Source organism: Oryctolagus cuniculus, unplaced genomic scaffold (genome assembly GCF_964237555.1).
Source record: "Oryctolagus cuniculus unplaced genomic scaffold, mOryCun1.1 SCAFFOLD_59, whole genome shotgun sequence".
NCBI lineage: Eukaryota > Metazoa > Chordata > Mammalia > Lagomorpha > Leporidae > Oryctolagus > Oryctolagus cuniculus.
The window spans coordinates 434,338-453,109 of NW_027208260.1; the positions used below are offsets into that span (position 1 = coordinate 434,338).

At 42.9% G+C, this 18,772-nt stretch overlaps 1 long non-coding RNA gene across 1 annotated transcript in view; it reads left to right on the plus strand.

Annotated features, from left to right (window-relative positions):
- LOC138848090 (uncharacterized) overlaps nucleotides 1–18,282 on the plus strand; it is a 47,999-nt gene extending 29,717 nt beyond the window's left edge. Inside the window, exon 3 of the long non-coding RNA XR_011385936.1 lies at nucleotides 18,151–18,282. This is a non-coding gene — a long non-coding RNA (uncharacterized lncRNA). The remainder of the gene's footprint in view (nucleotides 1–18,150) is intronic.
- Nucleotides 18,283–18,772: the final 490 nt, after the last annotated feature.

Below are 18,772 nucleotides of genomic sequence, written 5' to 3' on the forward strand. Positions count from 1 at the left end.
CCAGCACTCAGTTTTTGCCATAGACCTTACCATGGCAATTGTGGGCATATAGTAGTAAATCAATGGACAGGAATCCTTTGTCTCTAAATCTGCTAAATAAATAAACAAGGAATTCATCAAAGAAAAAGAGATATCAATTTGGATGCCAGGTCACAAAAACACATGCACTTGAGCTATCCTCCAGTTTGTGATGCCAACAAATCTTTCAGACATGTTACATTTTCAGAGACTTTTCTGTAATCTTGCTAAGCTTTCTGGAACTCTGCCTTATAGCAAAGCGATTCCCAATTCCATTATACTCATGATTTTTCTTTTGTGTGATATATTAGTTTACCATCTAGAGATAATTTATGGTACAAAACTTTTGTATGCATGCATGTTTTCTCATTTGTGAGTCTATTCATGGGAATTGAAGACTGATTTATAGCAGAAATACATTTTCCAAATTCATTGCATAGACTTTTGTTCCTTATGAATTCTCTGAAGTCTGTTGATGTCTAATTTCTGGCTAAAGGTTTTATCGTATTTACAGCATGCAAAGACTATCACCTTTTGTGAATTCTGTATCTATACAAGCCTGAAATTAAGAAAATGTTTTTACACAATCAGTATACTCCTAAGAAACCACCTGTGTCAATTCTCTGATGTACCATTGACTTCTGACAAACAACCTTTTCACACTAATAATATTTATAAGCTTTCTCCTTTACATGAGTCTCTGTTGGATAGGATGTGATTTCCAGCAAAAGGTTTTGTCACAATACTTACATGAATTTTGGAGAAAAGCTCTTCCACATTCATTATATTGTTAAGGTCTCTCCCTTGTTCAAATTCCATGATGGATTATGAGGCATTACCTATGTGAAATGACTTTCTCACATTTATTTCATTCATTAGATATATATGTTGTGCATTCTGATATAAGGAGAGATTTGGGCAGAGCTTTCCAACACTCATTACACCCATAAGGTTTCTCTCCCATGTGAATTCCCTGTTGTCTTATGAGGTATGGCTTCTAATTAAAGGGATTTTACTTTCAAAGGAGTTTTTCCCTATATGAATTTGATGATGTACAATGAGGGCTGAATTATGGTAAAAGGCTCTGAGTCATTACATTCATAAAATTGCTCCCCATGAGAATTCTTTTATGTTTGATGAGGTCTGATTTGCACCACAAAGGCTTATTCACATGTATTACATTCATGCATTTCTCCCCTTGGTGAATTCTCTAATATTTCATGAGATATAACTTGCACAAAAAGGTCATGTAGAAAATTCCTTGTGTGGATTCTCTGATATCTTATGAGTTATGAAGTACAGCAAAGAGGCTTTCCACCATCCTTCCATCCATAAAACCTACCTAAATTGAGCAACAAAGATATAGAAAACGTAAACACACACATAACCGGATGGAAATGATATCAGTAATAAAGATCCTCGCCGCCAAGAAAACCCCAGGACTGGATGGCTTCACTGATGAATTCTAACAGACATTTAAAGCACTAACTGCAATTCTTCTCAAGTTATTCAAAACAATTGAGAGAGAGGTGATTCTCCCAAATTCTTTCTATGAAGCCAGCATCACCTTCATTCCTAAACCTGAAAAAAGTGCAACAAAGAAAGTAATTATAGACCAACTTCCCTGATGAACATACATGCAAAGATCTGCAACAGAATTCTGGCCAATTGAATCCAACAATGCATCAGAAAGATCATCCACCCAGACCAAGTGGGATTTATCCTTGGTATGCAAGGATGGGACCAAAGGCTTTTCCACAGTCATTTCATTTATAAGCTTTCTCCATGGTGTGAAGGCTCTGATACTTTCTGAGGTTTGACTTCTCAGCAAAGGTTTTTCCACAGTCATTGCACTCATAAGGTTTCCCCCAGTACAAATTGTCTGATGCTTTGTGAGCTTTGACTTCTCAGCAAAGGCTTTTCCACAATTATTGCATTCATAAGGTTTCTCCCCTGTGTGACTTCTCTGATGCATTTTGAGTTGTGATTTCTGGCCAAAGCTTTTTCCGCAGGCATTGCATTCATAATGCTTGTCTTCTGTGTGCATTCTCTGATGCTTTCTGAGGTTTGAATTCTGGCCTAAGGTTTTTCCACAGTAATTGCATTCATAAGGTTTCTCCCCTGTGTGAATTCTCTGATGCTTTCTGAGGTTTGCCTTCTGGCCAAAGGCTTTTCTGCAGTCACTGCATTCATAAGGCGTATCCCCTGTGTGAATTCTCTGATGATTTATGAGGTGTGGCTTCTGGCCAAAGAGTTTTCCATAGTCATTGCACTCATAAACGCTTATCCCCTGTGTGACTTCTCTGATGATTTATGAGGTTTGACTTCTGGCCCAAGGTTTTTCCACAGTCATTGCATTCATAAGGTTTCTCCCCTGTGTGACTTCTCTGATGATTTGTGAGTGTTGATTTCTGGCCAAAAGCTTTTCCACAATGATTACATTCATAAGGTTTCTCCCCTGTGTGAATTCTCTGATGATTTAGGAGGTTTGCCTTCTGGCCAAAGGATTTTCCACAGTCATTACATTCATAAGGTTTCTCACCTGTGTGAATTCTCTGATGATTTATGAGGTGTTTCTTCTGGCCAAAGAACTTCCCACAGTCATTACATTTATAAGATTTCAACCCTGTGTGAATTCTCTGATGTCTAATGAGATCTGACTTCTGGTGAGTGGTTTCTCCACAATCATTACACACATGAGGGTTTTCCACTTATATGAGTGCTGTGATGGAGGGTATGGCAGAATTTAATACTGAATGACTTCCCACAAGGTTTACATGCATAGGATTTCTTCCCTATATTTGGTCTATGATTCAGTCTAACATGTGATTGGTAAATAACAGGTTCCACAGGCCCAATATACTTATAAACGTTCTCTCTTTTGGGACTTTGTTGATGTATACTGAGGTTAGAATTCTTATGGAAATCTTGTACTATTTGAGTTGTCTTGCCAATAGTGGCAATTGACTTATTACAGGTTTCTACCATAAAAAGCTTCTCAGATTCACAGAATATATTCTTGCTTTTGAAGACTTTCCCTTGTCCAATTTGTTCAAGTGCCTGCTCCTTGATCTGAATATTGTGCTGTTGATTAAGAGGTTCACAGAACTGGAGAGTGTTCCCAGGTACCTTAGTAGCACAAAATTTCTCTCCAGCTTGTAGTTGATCAGGCCCACAATGGGGACACATATTGTGACATATACTGCATTCTTCAGGTTTTATTCCTGAATAGTTTCTCTTTTTGATACTCAGTTTTGGAATATGGCTTATACTTAAATTAAGTGTTTTTCTGAATTCAACTCCCTTGGGAGTTAATGTCTTATTATTTGTCATAACATCCTGATGCAGATTTTTCTCCAGACTTTTCTGGTTGGTCTTAATCAGTTCATCCAGTTTCATGGCAACTGAAGTGAGAAAAAAATGATGTCACTACATCAAATATAATTGTTTCTTCTAGCATACTCGTGTAAAAGGAATGAAGTTACTTGTATTTAAGAGGGATAAGATGTTAGGAAAAGTTCTGCATTTGTGCCTCCTCACACAGGGCACCAAAATGTTAGGAAAAGAGTTGTAGAATAGAGGAGAAAGTGTATGAATTTACAGCCAGACAGAATTTATTCAGAGAAAATTAATCCACAGAGGTGGGTGACCAACTGCCTGTACAAGATGGAGCATGAAGGCCCCAATTCCCAGGGGCCAGACCTTTTTGAGGAGGGCTAAGGCTGGGCATGAGGGTAGGGGGCAGCAGTGGAGGGGAATTCCAGGAACTGGGTGGGGGCCTTAGGAACCTGGAAAATAATGCAGGGTGGGGTATGAAGGCAATAGGCTGTGAGACCCAATTGAGTTTCAAGGGCAAGGAATACATTCCAAAGTTTATCTACTTTGGGCAATGAGGGAGAATGGCTCAGGCTTATATCCTCATTCCATCATAAGATTTTCAAAAAATGATTAGAAGATACATATTTATGAATATACAGGTTTTCTCCATTATACATTAATATATTAAATTGTATCCATAGATTTTCCAATGTTCATCCATGATCCTGTTTACTACCAGAATTTTTTCCAAGTATGATTGAATGGTTTTTGTGGTAAGATGTCTTAAATCACTGCTTGGGATGCCTGTATCTCAAAACAGTGCCAGTTTAAGCCGAGGCTACTCTGCTTCCAATACAGCTCTGAGATAATAGATACTGGAAAGCAGCAGATAATGGTTCATGTGCTTGGGACCCTGTGATAGAGATGAGTAGGTGAAATTCCAGGCTTCTGGCTTCAGATTAGTCATAACTGTTGATAGTATTTGGGGAGAGAGTTAATAGAAAATCTATTCCTCACTGTTTCTCTCTCACTTTCTACTTTCACAAAAATGAATAAGACTTCACAGAATGGACTAATATTTAATAAATATATTCACCTGTAATCTAGAAACCAATTTTTCCCTGTCCATTTCTTCAGTTCATTTTTTAATGTATTTTTATTTCTTTATTTGTGAGAGTTAGACTGTGAGAGACAGAGACAAAGATCTTCCTTCCATTGGCTCACCCCTCAAATGGCAAATACATTTGGATCTATGCCAATCCAAATCCAGGAGCCAGGTGCTTCCTCCTTATCTCCATTGTAGGTGCAGGGGCCCAAGCATTTGGGCCATCCTCCACTGCCCTCCCGGGCCACAGCAGAGAGCTGGACTGGAAGAGGAGCAACCAGGACTAGAACCCGGGGCCCATATGGGATGCTGGTGCTGCAGGGGGAGGATTAACCATGTGAGCCACGGTGCCAGCCCCTTTTTCAATTCATTTTTAGAAAAATTGTGGGTTTTGTACTTCTGTGATATTTCAACCATAAATATGGGGAAGTTTTACTAGATCATTTCCTTGAAGGTAAAGAGTGAAATGTGTCTATACTCTAAGCAGGATCACATTCATGGGACAAGATTTGAATATGTGGTTGTCTTGTGTTCTGTCTTCCCAGGCAAACAGCATTTGTGGGATTTTTCTAATGAAAATCTCTGTTTTATCTGCACTATTATAGTTTCCCCATATTTCTAAGGAAACCTGACATCCTAATCTTCTAATAACTACAACAGTTACAGAAAGTTCCAATATACCACCTTGGCTATACATTCCCACCAGTTGAAATAATTTATTCCTGCAACCCAGAGTCTGCTCAATTATTGAAAATTGATTTCTAACTCATTGTGAAGACATCAGCCCTGGTTGCCTCCTCTTGTTTCTTTCTATAAACACTCCTCTGTGATAATTTGAGTTTCTGGAGGTTTGTTGATTTTCACAGAAAACTTCATTTCCTTTGCCTTTACCAGAGATACTGATCTCCATAGATACTGTAGAATGTCTGTGTCTGAATCACAGGACCAGCTGTCTTCAGGAGTAAGACTTGGGAAAAACTCGTGGAAAGAACACCAGTCAATATCTGTTGCACTGCTTCTGCTTTGGCCTCCCTGCCCGTTATGTACACACTGATATGGAAGGCTCTGATGTAGGCATTCTTCCCCCATCCATGGCTCTGCTCCTTGCTCCAACTTGAAGATCAAGTCAGGTTTGGTCCTGCAGTGCCCTACTAATGGAAACAATATAGACTTTGTGAAATCACTATCTTGGGTTAATGAAAGGAGTACAGCTTGGTCCAGGAGCTATGCAACAAATGTTCCAATGTGAAATCCTTCCCAGGTGATAGATATTCAGATTCTTCATGGACTCAAATTCTATACCTGTCCCTCATTCAACTTTATGAATAGTGCTCACTTAGTTGTCAAATAGCAAGAAAATGTTACCATTGGGCATGTGATGAGTGTCACTCACCCAGGGAGAACAGGCTGCTGTAGGTCTCCAGCATCACATCCCTGTACAGGATTTTCTGAGCTTGGTTCATGTTCTGCCATTCCTCCCAGGTAAAGTACACAGCCAGGTCTTCAAATGCTATCATCCCCTGTGACAGAACACTCCTGGTCAACATGTCAACTCTGTCACCTAACAAACAATGGCAGTTGTATATCTTCTACATGGGTATGGATGAAGAAGCAAGAATGCCATTTCATTTCAGATTTATGAGCATTTGGGCAGCCACACAGAAGCATTCCACAGGGGATCAAACCTATGGTATAAAGGCTGTGAAAATTGCCCAAGCTGGAGGGAAACAGGAATTTCTGTTCACAAAGGCCAGACTATGTCAAGGGCAATTGCACAGTAGGCTGAAAGGGGGACAAGAGTCACTCTGGAATGAGCAGTGTTCAGAAGAATGTAGAAGTATTCAGGAAAAAAGACAAGAAACCATCAGGGAAGTTATGAAGGGATTGAACAATGAAGAATTTCCAGAAAAACACTATACACAGTCAATGCAATTATGGCAGAGAAAAAAATTTTTAAAAGAGACAGTAGGCATTTAACTTAGTGTTTATGATGCCAGCTCAGATACTCTCTCTCTGCATCAAATTTCCAAAGTTGGATTTCAGTGCCAGCTCCAGTTTCCAGCTCCCAGCTAATGCAGACCAGGGGAAGCAATGGTGATGCCAACCAAGAGGGAGGCCTAGATTCCATTCCTGACTCTTGGCTTCAGTTGTGCCCCACCTCTGCTTGATATTTTTATTTAGGCAGTGAAGAAGTGCATGGGAGCTTTCTAGCTTTCTCTCACTCCATCAATTTCTTTCTCTATCAGGCTCATAAATATTTTAAGTAAGGGAGGAGATTCAAGAAAGAATAGAAAGTAGCTTTTGCTTTTTCTATAATTATTCTACTCATAAACATTTAAAGAACTGAAATAACATGATAACAAATTAAAGTAAAAGCTATGGAGTTATTTACCCAAGAACAGAACCTGAGAAATTCTGTACTATAATCTGCATTTGTGACTGAGGGAAATACAGAGAGCTTTGAGAACCTGCAGTAGGCACCAGCATTGTGGTACAGCAGGTAGATCTCCACCTGCAATTCAGGCATCCCATGTGGACAGACAATTTGAGTCCTTGGTGCTCCACTTCCAATTGAGTTCCCTGCTAAAGTGGCTGAAAGAGCAGTGAAAGATGGCCTGAGTATTTGGGCCAATTCCACAAATATGGGAGACCCAGATAGAGTTCCAGACTCCTGGCTTTGGCCTGGCCAACCATTGTGGCCATTTGTTGAATGAACCAGCAGATGGAAGATATCTCTTTCTCACTACCCATCTCTCCCTATCTCTATTACTCTGCCTTTCAAATAAGTTAATAAATAAACCTTGGGGCTGGCACTGTGGCACAGTGGGTTAATGCCCTGGCCTAAAGCACCAGCATCCCATATGGGCACCGTTTCAAGACCCAGCTGCTCTAATTTTGATCCAGCTCTCTGCTATGACCTGGGAAAGCAGTAGAAGAAGGCCCAAGGATTTGGGCCTTTGAAGCCGTGTGGGATACCCAGAAAATTCTCCTGGCTCCTGGCTTTAGATGGGTGCAGCCCGGCCAGTGCAGCCAATTGGAGAGTGAAATGTTGAATGAAAGATCTCTCCTCTGTCTCTTTCTCTCTGCCTCTCCTCTCTCTGTGTAACTCTTTTAAATAAATAAATAAATTGTTAAATACAATCTTAAAACGTGAAAGAACATGCAGTAGATTATTTTCCCCACAGTGTTCTTACTCTAGCTGGGAATCAAGTTCATCTCCTCAAACTATTAAGGACTGCATTACTCTAACAATTAAAAAAAATAAATGCAGCCAGCGCCGCGGCTCACTAGGCTAATCCTCCACCTTGTGGCGCTGGCACACTTCATTCTAGTCCCAGTCGGGGTGCCAGATTCTGTCCCAGTTGCCCCTCTTCCAGGCCAGCTCTCTGCTGTGACCAGGGAGTGCAGTGGAGGATGGCCCAAGTCCTTGGGCCCTGCATCCCATGGGAGACCAGGATAAGTACCTGGTTCCTGCCATCAGATAAGCACAGTGGGCCGGCTGCTGTGCACCGGCCATGGTGGCCATTGGAGGGTGAACCAACGGCAAAGGAAGACCTTTCTCTCTGTCTCTCTCTCTCTCACTGTCCACTCTGCCTGTCAAAAAAAATAATAAATGTCACTGATTTGTGGTTTAGCCCTAGGTAAGTAATTCTCTTGCAGAATGCTAAGTGTTTATTTCCAGGGTGGAACTAAAACACTGCCCACTACATCATCTGTATAACACTAAAGAATGTGTTGGACATTATGACCCCAAAATTTAGAATATTATCCTTGACTTCAATTGAAATCATATAACAAATATATATTTTGCTATGGCAACAGAAAATGAGAGATGACATTGCCTTTTCTTGGATAAATGCAATGATTGATAGTCATGACAAATTCATCATACATCTTGTTTCTATATATTCCCTGAGAATAAAATTTACCTTCCTACATCCATTTTCATTAAGAAATTATTATAAATCTAAAAACAAAACAGACAGAAAGCTGGGAATAATTAAGAAAACCACTTACAGGGGCCAGTGCTATCGCACAGTGGGTTAAAGCCCCAGCCCGCAGAACCAGCACCAGATATTAATTCCCACCAAATCAGGTGTGAGTGCGATTTTCAGGTGAATTCAATCAGAATTCCACAGCCATTCAGCTGGGAGGGGTGGATGAATCCAGAAACAGCCAGTTTACATGGGACTAAATCAAGCCTAATATCACAAAGGACTCTTGCATTTCTTTGGCTTTTTTCACATTTGTCTTATTTATCATGATTTGTAATGAATTTTCTGATGTGAGCTTTAGTTTTCAGACTGGAATATGGAGTCCAGGGCACGGGAGGAATGGTCTTTTTCAATCAGGGCACAGATGTTGGCTTGCTCCAATTCTGGCTTGCTGTCATTGTTTTGGGTGCCTCAGCCAATTTTTGGTTTTGAGCAGCAATTTTCTAAATGTTTTCTTGGTCTGAGTTTCTTTTGCCTTCTTCCATCCCAAATTTTGTATTCTGATGCAGTACAAACAAGAAGTTAGACAGAGGATCCATTATGAAATAAAAAACATAATAAATTGGCTTTTCAGGCTTAGAAATCTACAGGCAGGATAACTAAGATGAATTTTTGTGTTTTGGAAAATGAAATGGAACCAATTTGCTGTGGGGACAGATATTAATTTCCTCCAAATCGAGTTTGACTGTGATTTTCAGGTTAATTCAATCAGAATTCCACAGCAAGTCAGCTGGGAGGGGTGGATGTATCCAGAAACAGCCGGTTTCCTTGTGACTAAATCAAGCCCAATATCACTAAGGACTCTTGCATTTCTTTGGCTTTTTTCACAGTTTTCTTATTTATCATGGTTTGTAATGAATTTTCTGATGTTAGCTTTGGTTTGGAGGCTGGAATAAGGAGTTCAGGGTACAGCAGGAACCGTCTTTTTGAATCAGGGCATAGCTGTTGGCTTGCTCCAATTCTGGCTTTCTGTCACTGTTTTGTGTGCCTCTGCTAATTTTGGTACTTAAGCAGCAATTTTCTAAATGTTTTCTGGGTCTGAGTTGGTTTTGCCTTCTTCCTCCCAAGATTTTGTATTCTGATGCAATACAAACAAGAGTTCAGACAGAGTAGCTATTATGAAATTAAAAAAAAAAAATGGTGTTTCATGCTTAGAAATTTACAGGCAACGCAACCAACATGATTTTTTGTGGTTTGGAAAAAGAAATGGAACCCTTTTACTTAGGGGACAGATATTAATTCCCTCCAAATCGAGTGGGAGTGGGATTTTCAGGTGAATTCAATCAGAATTCCACAGCCAGTCAGCTGGGAGGGGTGGATGAATCCAGAAACAGCCGGTTTCCTTGTGACTAAATCAAGCTGCTGCTCCCTGTGGACTTGTCCTCCTCAGCCTCTGACTAGAGCACAGCCACCTCTCCAATGCTGACATCCTCTGACACATGTTTCACTCTTCTGTTCTCTCTAAACTGCAGACTCTTGGGCAACATATGTAACTCTAATGCATCAACTTGCATAGAAGCACACACCTGAGGACTCCAGAGTCTTGGATTTCAGGTTGTAATTAACTTTCCTTTTCAGAGGACTGGTGAAAAAACAAGTCTGGAAGCCAGGGTGTAGCCTTGTGGTTCAAATGCCTATGTCTCATATTGGAGTTTCTTGGTTTGATTCCTGGTTCCAGTACCTGCCTCCAAATTCCTGATAATGTAGACCCTGGGAGCTAGCAAGAAATGGCTCAGATGATTGGGTTCCCTACTCCTGGGACAGCCCTGGCCACTGGGGACATTTCAGCAGTGAACTAGAGGGTGAATACTACTTCTCTGTCTACTTGTTCATTTCTTTGCATCTCCAATTAAAAAACAAAAAAGTATGTTTGTATCATCCATTAAAATAACTTCCTCAATGGAAAAAAAGTTTCATTGTTAAATTGGGGAAAAATAATGCTTCTTGGTTGTGATATTAGAATAATGCATAACTGTACATCGGACTTCCATTGTGGACAAGGAAGAGAAAGATGGAAGCAATAATTTTTGCTTCTGGCTTTGGTACTTGTCATGTAACCTTGAAAAATTCATTTAAACTCATGGTGCCTGAGTGTCCTTAAAATTACAGGTTCATCTAGTTGAGGCAGGTGGTGTAAGGGGAGGTGGCAGGAAGCTGAGAGCTTTCCTTGTTTCTGTGCTGACAGAGCTAAGTGACATTAGCAAGTCATTTGACCCCTCTGGATCTTCCTCCCTTGTGAGATAAGATTGTCTTTATAGTTAAAGGATTTATTCTACACAGTCCTATCTTATGGTTAGGCTCACATGACTGTGAAGTGTTTTATAAACTGGCAGTGTAATAATCAAGTTCGCACTGAAGATGAAATGCTAAACAGCATAGAAATTCTAAAGCTTGTAGTTCTATGAGGAGCTACACAGAAACATTCAAGTTCATGGGCATTTTTAAATTTAAAAACAGAATCATTGAATCACTGTTCAGAATCAGTATAGTTGCTAAAATTCTTATTTATAATCACTGAGATTGGCAGTGTAATTACTGATAGCATACTCCTAGTGTTGTATATTTTAGTTTATACAATACTCAGACTATATAAAATATAGGTAGCATGGGAAGTGCGATACACAGCAGTCTTGTAGAATGGCAGATGTCCTAAACAGCACTCTGGCCTCAGAATCAGCCCTTAAGGCACTCAGATCTAGCTGAAGAGCCTATGAGAGTATTTTAGGTATGGAAAGAAACTCTGGCAAAAAAAGAAAAAAAGAAAAGAAAAGGACCTAAATAAAAGATCTCTGTGAGTGAGATCCCAGTAGAAAGAACGGGCCATCAAAGAAGGAGGTACCTTTCTCTGAAGGGAGGAGAGAACTTCCACTTTGACTATGACCTTGTCTAAATAAGATCAAAGTCAGTGAACTCAAGAGGCTTCCATAGCCTTGGCAACTCATGACTAGAGCCCAGGGAGATTTCTGATGCCATAAACAAGAGTGTCAGATTGTTAAGTCAACAACAGGAATCACTGTGTGCTTACTCCTTATGTGGGATCTCTGTCCTTAATGTGTTGTCCAATGTGAAGTAATGCTATAACTAGTACTCAAACAGTATTTTACACTTTATGTTCTGTGTGCTGCAAACTGATGAAAACTTAATATAAACTAAATCGATCTTCTTTGTATAAAGATGATTGAAAAAGAATCTTGATGTAAATGGAATGGGAGAGGGAGTGGGAGATGGGCGGGGTGCTGGTGGGAGGGGAGTTATGGGGGGAAGCCTTTGTAATCCATACACTGTACTTTGGAAAATTATATTCACTAAATAAAAGTTTAAAAAAATTAAAAAATAAAAATATAGGTAGCAATATTTAATGCTTCTCTTACTGTTCCTGGATTGGATTATAGCATACATTAATAAACCTTTTTTAAAGGTTTATTTATTTATTTATTTGAAAGACAGCATTATAAAGAGTGACACATAAATAGAGATGATCTGTCTGCTGTTTTAATCCCCATGTGGCTGCAAGCAGCTGGAGCTGGGCTAATCCAAAGCCTGGTGATTCTTCCAGCTCTCTCACATGGATTCAGGCACCCAAGTATTTGGGCCATCTCCTGCTGCTTTCCCAGGCACATTAGCAGGGAGCTAGATTAGAAGCAGAGCAGCTGGGACATGAACCAGTGCCCATAGGGAATGCCAGCACTGCAGGTGGTGGCTTTACCTTATATGCCACAGTACCAGCTACAGCCTATTCATTTTAAATTAATAACTAAAGATTATCTGCTTTTCAGCCTCCAGGCTTTGGCTTGGCCCAGCCTCTGCTGTTGTGGACATTTGGGGAGTGAACCAGAGGTTGAAAGATCTCTCTTCTTATGTCTCTCCCTCTCTAACCTTGCCTTTCAAATAAATAAATGAGTCTTTGAAATAAAAATACATGCATACATACACACACACACATACACACACACAAACACACGGTACCAACACAGTGGGTAAAGCCATGGCCTGCTGTGCCAGCATCCCATATGGGTGCTGATTCAAGTCCCAGCTGCTCCACTTCCAATCTAGCTCCCTGCTAATGTGCCTGGGAAAGCATCAGAAGGTGGCCCAAGTGCTTGAACCACTGCATTCATGTGGGAGGCCTGGCAGAAGCACCTGGCTTTAGATTGGCTCAGCTGAGGCCAATTTGGGAAGTGAACCAGCAGATGGAAGATCTGTCTCTACCCCTTCTCTATAACTCTGCCTTTCAAATAAATAATAGATTTTAAAAATGGGGGAAAAGGGCAGTTTTCTTGCCTTCCCTTTACCTAGAGTGACATAATCAAAATCTGTTAGGCAAATGAATAAGGGAAATTCTGAGATCATGTATTGACCATAGAAGAGAATGGATTCCTTGCGCATTTTCTGCAAGCCCATGCTAGTTGGAACCAAGGGAAGGATAACAAAAAAGGGGAGGCCTATATCCCTCTTATTTGTCTTCTTTGTTCATTGGAGCAGTGGAGAGTTGAGTAATGTAATATTGGTGTTTGTCTCCATACAGTTCATGTCTATTTAGCTGGTTCTTTTTATTTGCATTTCTTTTTTATTTATTTTAAGAGATTTATTTGAAAGGCATAGAGACAGGGGTCTTCGATCTGCTGGTTTGATTCCCCAATGTTTGGGTGAGGCTGAAGGCCCATGAGCCCCCTCCCATCTCCATGTGGTGTGGGGTCCAAGCACCTGTCCATCACCACTGCACTCGTTGGCTGGAGTTGGAGAGGAAGTATGGCGTCAGGGAATGGAACTGGTGCCCATGATGTGGGCCATGCAGGCTGTGGTTGCACCCCCATGCCATGAGTCCGTCCTCGATGAACCTTTCTTTAAAGTGGAATTAAGGGTAAAAATGGTCTGAGGTGCATGCACATTTCTGTTGTGAGAGAGGCTGAGGCCCCGTGGGTGCCTGGGGGCCAACAGAAACACCTGAAGCCTTGGCCCCCAGGTCCCGGTGTCTCCCCTCTGCTTCTGCCCTGCCTGCAGGCCTGGCCCCGGGCTCCAGTGGTGCCTCAGGGATTTCGGCACCAAACTGGTCACTTTAGGTCACTTTGTGATGCCTGACTTCTGCCCAAAGAAGGAAGCAAGAAGGGGCCCAGCAGGCTTCCCCCGACCTCTGGAGCCCCGAGCCATGGTGCTGGCCCACGACCCAGGTAGCCCGTGATGATTCTGGACCAGCCATTGGGACCCACGACCCCTGACCCCAGGCTCCAACCCCTTCGAGGTCACCACCGCAGCCTCCTATTTAGCTGGTTCTTAATCCTCAAGAAGGGATTTAGGTCAATGTTCTATTCTCATCAAATACCTTAATGTTTAATTAAAGATTCTGTTAGTAATTTTAACCCTGGGTCGTTCTAAAGATGTGCTGTGACTTAGGTTTAGAAAAGAGCATCTTCCTTGCCACCCTCATCTCAGCTCTGGGGGCTGTCAGTTCTCCCTGCACAGATTCAGTAATGCATGCTTCTTCTCTACTACAAAGATCTTATGTTGGTCATATTTCCAGTTACAAAAATCAAATCAACTCACACCTGGACTCTGAGTATTCAATGACATTAGTTATCAAAATAAATGTATTCAAATATTCAAAGACCACTTCAAAGCTTAACTGCCTTCAAGAGTGTTTGGCACTTGGAACAGCCACTGTGGTTTTCTACACATGAGCACTCACTATTTTATATACCATTTAACAATTCAAACATCACTTCAGCTTCAGCAATACACAACAATAGAATGGATGATTCTACATAATAAACATGTTACATTAGTTTGGATTTAAAACCTAGAATTAAAACCATGTGGTAATATGGATGGATTTAAGGAAAGATGTAGAGCTAGGTAGCTAAGGCTACAGAATCCCAGACGTATTGATTTTAAGTGAGTCTGGAACAACAGCATTCCATTGCATTATCTTCCATCTCAGAGTCCTGCTTTTCCAGTGAGACCCACCCCACTCAGACCACGTATTTCCTGCCTGTGTCTTCACGGTGGTGGAAGCTGTTCTGATACAGGCATCTCCTGGACAGTCACCAGCTTCCTGATTTACTACCTGAACTGGAATCCCCAGTTGCGAGGTATATTTCCCAAACACCCAGGCTGAATTGAATGTTCGTCTCTGGCAGTCAAAAACTTCTGCCTTAGGAAACAGAACATGTCCTCTACTCTGGGACTCCTTTTTCTTCTCATGGGGTTCTGTGGTGATCTGTGGTTTTCAACACAAGTCCTGGGAGCATTCTGACTCAAAAGAAAGACCAGGGATAAGAGTTCTTTCTGGGGGCTGGTGTTGTGGCATAGCAAGTTACACTGCTGCCTGCAGCACTAACAACCCACATGGATGCCGGTTTGACTCCCAGCTGCTCTACTTCTTCCACAACTCCTTGCTGGGTAAAGCAGCAGAGAATGGCCCAAGCGCTTGGTCCTCTGCCCCCACATGGGAGACCTGGAGGAAGCTGCTGGCTTCAGCCTGGCCCAGCCCTGGCCATTGTGGCCATTTAGGGAGTGAGCCAGCAGATGGACCGCTGTCTTTCCCTCTCTTTTTCTCTCTGTAACTCTGCCTTGCCAATAAATACAACTTCAGAAAGTTATTCTCCATCAAGCAATACACCCTTTTCGAGGCAGTTGTAAAGCTGGGAGTCATAGCTTCTCTTATATTTTGGATAATAAGAGTTTTGGTTTGAAAGCATGTTCATCTGAAACAAAGATCACTCATTATCCTTTGTTAGAAAAGGGGGCTCTGCTCTTTGAAAGTGGAAATCAGAAGCTGTAATGTGTGATGAGCTCCACCTGCCAGGTCTGGGGAGACTTATTTGAAAGTCAGGGCATCAGGAGAGGAAGCTTTTCAGATTCCCTGGCCCTTGCTTTAGTCTTATGTCTTTACTTCTTTTGTTGCTTCTTGATGTCAAGAGTGTACACTTTATGCTGAAATGAGGAATTGTGTCTAACCTCTTTTGGGCCTTTTTCTAAGCAGAGTGTATATATTTTTCTTGCATATAAGGATAGCTTCTGGGGTGGGTGGATTTTTTTGGAAGTTTTCACAAGCTAGCCAGTAGCCTATATTTTCTTCACAGAATTCAGTTTTTAAAAAAGCTTCCAATACAGCCAGACCATCTGTATGTAGGGAAGAGCAGGCAGAAAAATAAAAAGAAACATGAGGAATATAAGGAAGCTAATGATCAAACATTCCCTTGTGCTTTTCTAGTACTAGGATTAGCTATTCTCTTGTTTTTACTCAATCCTGTAATCCTGTGGATTTAGCTCTTTAAAGACAAAGATGCCAGTAGGCAATATACTTAAGTTGGTTCCATACTACTAAAACAGAAATACTTCAGTTTGTTTTAATGCCAAAAATGTATTTACAGGAGAGGCATAAATCCTCAGGGAACTAAGTCTCTTGCAAACACTGCATGCAATGAAAAGCATCCTCAGCCTCAACCAAGAGCACTGCCATTGCAGAGCTGAAGGGTGATTTATCTTCCCCACCTGGTGTGAATATGCTGCAAAATAAGCGGAGATAAACAGACCTTCTAGGTTAAGTCAAATTCTCCTTGGTGAGCTGCTGATTTGAGGACACAGCCTTTCTGCACTCTTGTGATACTTGCAGTGGATTCAATTCAAGCCTAATTCACAATTGCTGGCCAGCAGCTCCTGGAATGCTTCTGACCACAACAGTGCTTCCTTCGGGGAAGGTCTGCAAGAACAGTTCTCTAATGAGTTGTGCTCAGAGCAGTTCCCCTCCCAGCTCAGCAGTGAGCTCTTCAGATTGCAAACACAGGAATCTCAACTTACTTGGTGAAAGCTTGCTACCTGCTTTTCTTGCCAATTGTGGCCTTCCCAGGAATGGTGGAGTTTTGCCATAGGTAGCTCAACCCAGTCTTCAATACTCTTATTCTTACAAAAAAAAAAAAAAAAAAAGACAATTCACTAAGTGGTCATCCTTGAATACACTACTGAGCCTGAATGCATTTTTACCAAATAAAGTCGCCCAATAGCTATAAACCAAAAGCCAACAACAGGCTTGCCCACCTAATATTACACTCAGCCCCGAAGTACTGAGCAGTTTCATCACTTCCTCAGAATGTAACTATGCTGTGAGGACTATAGATAGGGATGCCCAAATTTTAATTATCAATACACTGCACAGCTAATAAAGCAGATGCTGTCACTTGCCCACAAAAGGAGACAGTTTCTCTGCAAGGTTAACCGCAATCGGGAGACATTTTGCACCTAATGGAACCCGCAGCGGGACTGCTTTGAGCCAGCTCCTCTCCTTCCCTTTCCACCTTCGGTCCAGGATGGGACAGAGACCATGCACAGGAGGTGCCACCAGTCACCCGTTTCCCCCTGTCCACCTGCAATGCTCCTGGGAGGCAGATGCCACAGAACAGTGATTTGTCCCATGATTGTCACTGTGTGAGATCAGCCCATCATGAGAAAATGACCATGGATTCCAATGAGATATCAACCACAGAAGCACTTCCCCCAGCATCAGTGCAGGAGGGTGGATGATGGAAGGCACAGCATGGCCAGGATCTCTAGGGACCCCGCAGGACTCTGCTGCCCTGGATGCCTACAGCAGGCAGCAGCACAAAGGCCCAGTGCACCTCCAGCACCCTTCTACCAAACCCTTCCCCCTGTCTGTCCATGCAGACCACACAGATGCTGTGTCAGTGAGTAAATCAGCACTGCGCACTTGGTTTTCCTGCTGAGACTTGGCCTTCATTGCTTCCCCAAGTGCAGCACGTGCTGCAAGCCTCAGCCAGCAGGGCTGGCAGGAGAGGTGGGCAGTCACACTCACCAGGTCTGTCTCTTCTTCTCCTGCCCCTCCTGACTCAGGGGCCACCACCGGCATTTTAGCCCCAAGGCACGAAACGGGACAGCCAAGAACCTAACACCACCCATGTCATGCGCACACACTGCAACTACCAGCTGCCCACCAATGTCCACCGCCTCTATAGCCAGCCTAGCATGGGGCGGGTCTTGCAGCACTGGTCCTGCCTCAGGGCAGCAACGATTGTCCTGAGGCCCCCTGCTGGACTGAGCCTGAACTGCCCTGCAGCAGATTCTGGAAGCAAGAGAGCTGCTGATGGCTGAGGCCCTGGCTCAGAGTACACTTAGAGAGACCCTATGCCTGGCAAGGGCACTGGGGCCCTGGACTTTCCCAGGCTGCAGTCCTAGGGTGGAGGCTGGCTCGGCCCTTCCACCCCCAGCCCTGCCGCAGGTGGAGCGGGGTTCCCACGGGGGCATCTTCCTTTGAGGGAGAGCGGGTGAACCCCAAATGCCATGACACCCGGTGCCGGGTGCTGGCCTGCAGCCTTCCGGGAGGGAGTAGGTGACAGTGACTTTGTGGGGAGGTGACACTTAAGCTGGGCCTGTATTTTGGGTTAGTTCTGGACGCACATCCCAGCGCACCTGGACCTGCGGGTCTGCTGCAGGCCTCCTGGAGGCTCTGGGAGCCGGGCATCCTGGTGGCAAGGGCAGGAGGGTGGGAGTTCGAGGTGCTGAGCTCCCGCTGGGTGCACCAGGCTCTTTGGAGCTGTTCAGAGTAAGGAGTTGAGGTCACCTCCTGAACCACTGCTGGTCCCAAACTCCTGGTTTGGGATTTGCCAGAACCCTGAAGTAGGGGTGTGGTGGGGGTGGTAGTGGTTGGCTTCAATGCACTGTATTTGTGAATTCTTCAAACACAGCTTCTCCCTACTCCTGCAGGCTTTCAAGTGATTGACGAGGACAGAGTCCCTCAGCTGCAAAGTGACTGAAGTTTGAAAACTACGTCCAGAACATCACAGTGTGTATTCAGGTGGTCATCCTTCAGGCCTGCAGGTGGACAGCAAGAGCCACAGTAAGATATTAATTACTGTAGATACTCTCCTTTCTTTCCGGTAGACCCACCAAAAGAGAATGGGAGATGAGTACTTGAACATTGGAACCAGTCAGCATGCTAGGGTGAGCTGCCAGTACTTGGAGCTCAGGAGTGGACATGGAGAGCAAAACATGCATTGTTACTAAAGAGGACAGTTAGGCATTTTACTGTGAAAAGGGAAATCATTTAGATGTGAACAAGACACCTTAAGAAAAGGTCTGTATAGTTATTTTTGTTTATTTGAAAGGCAGAGAGAGCCCTTCCATTTCCTGCTCATTCCTCAAATGTCTGCACCAACCAGAGCTGGTTCAGGCTGAAGCGAGGAACTCAGTGTGGGTCTCCCACACAGGTGGCAGGGACTCAAGTACTTGAGCCATCAGCTGCTGCCTCCCAGGGTTCTGTTAGCAGGAAGCCAGAAGCAGAAGCAGGGCTAGGGCTTGAGCCCTGAGCATTCTGACTGGGATGTGG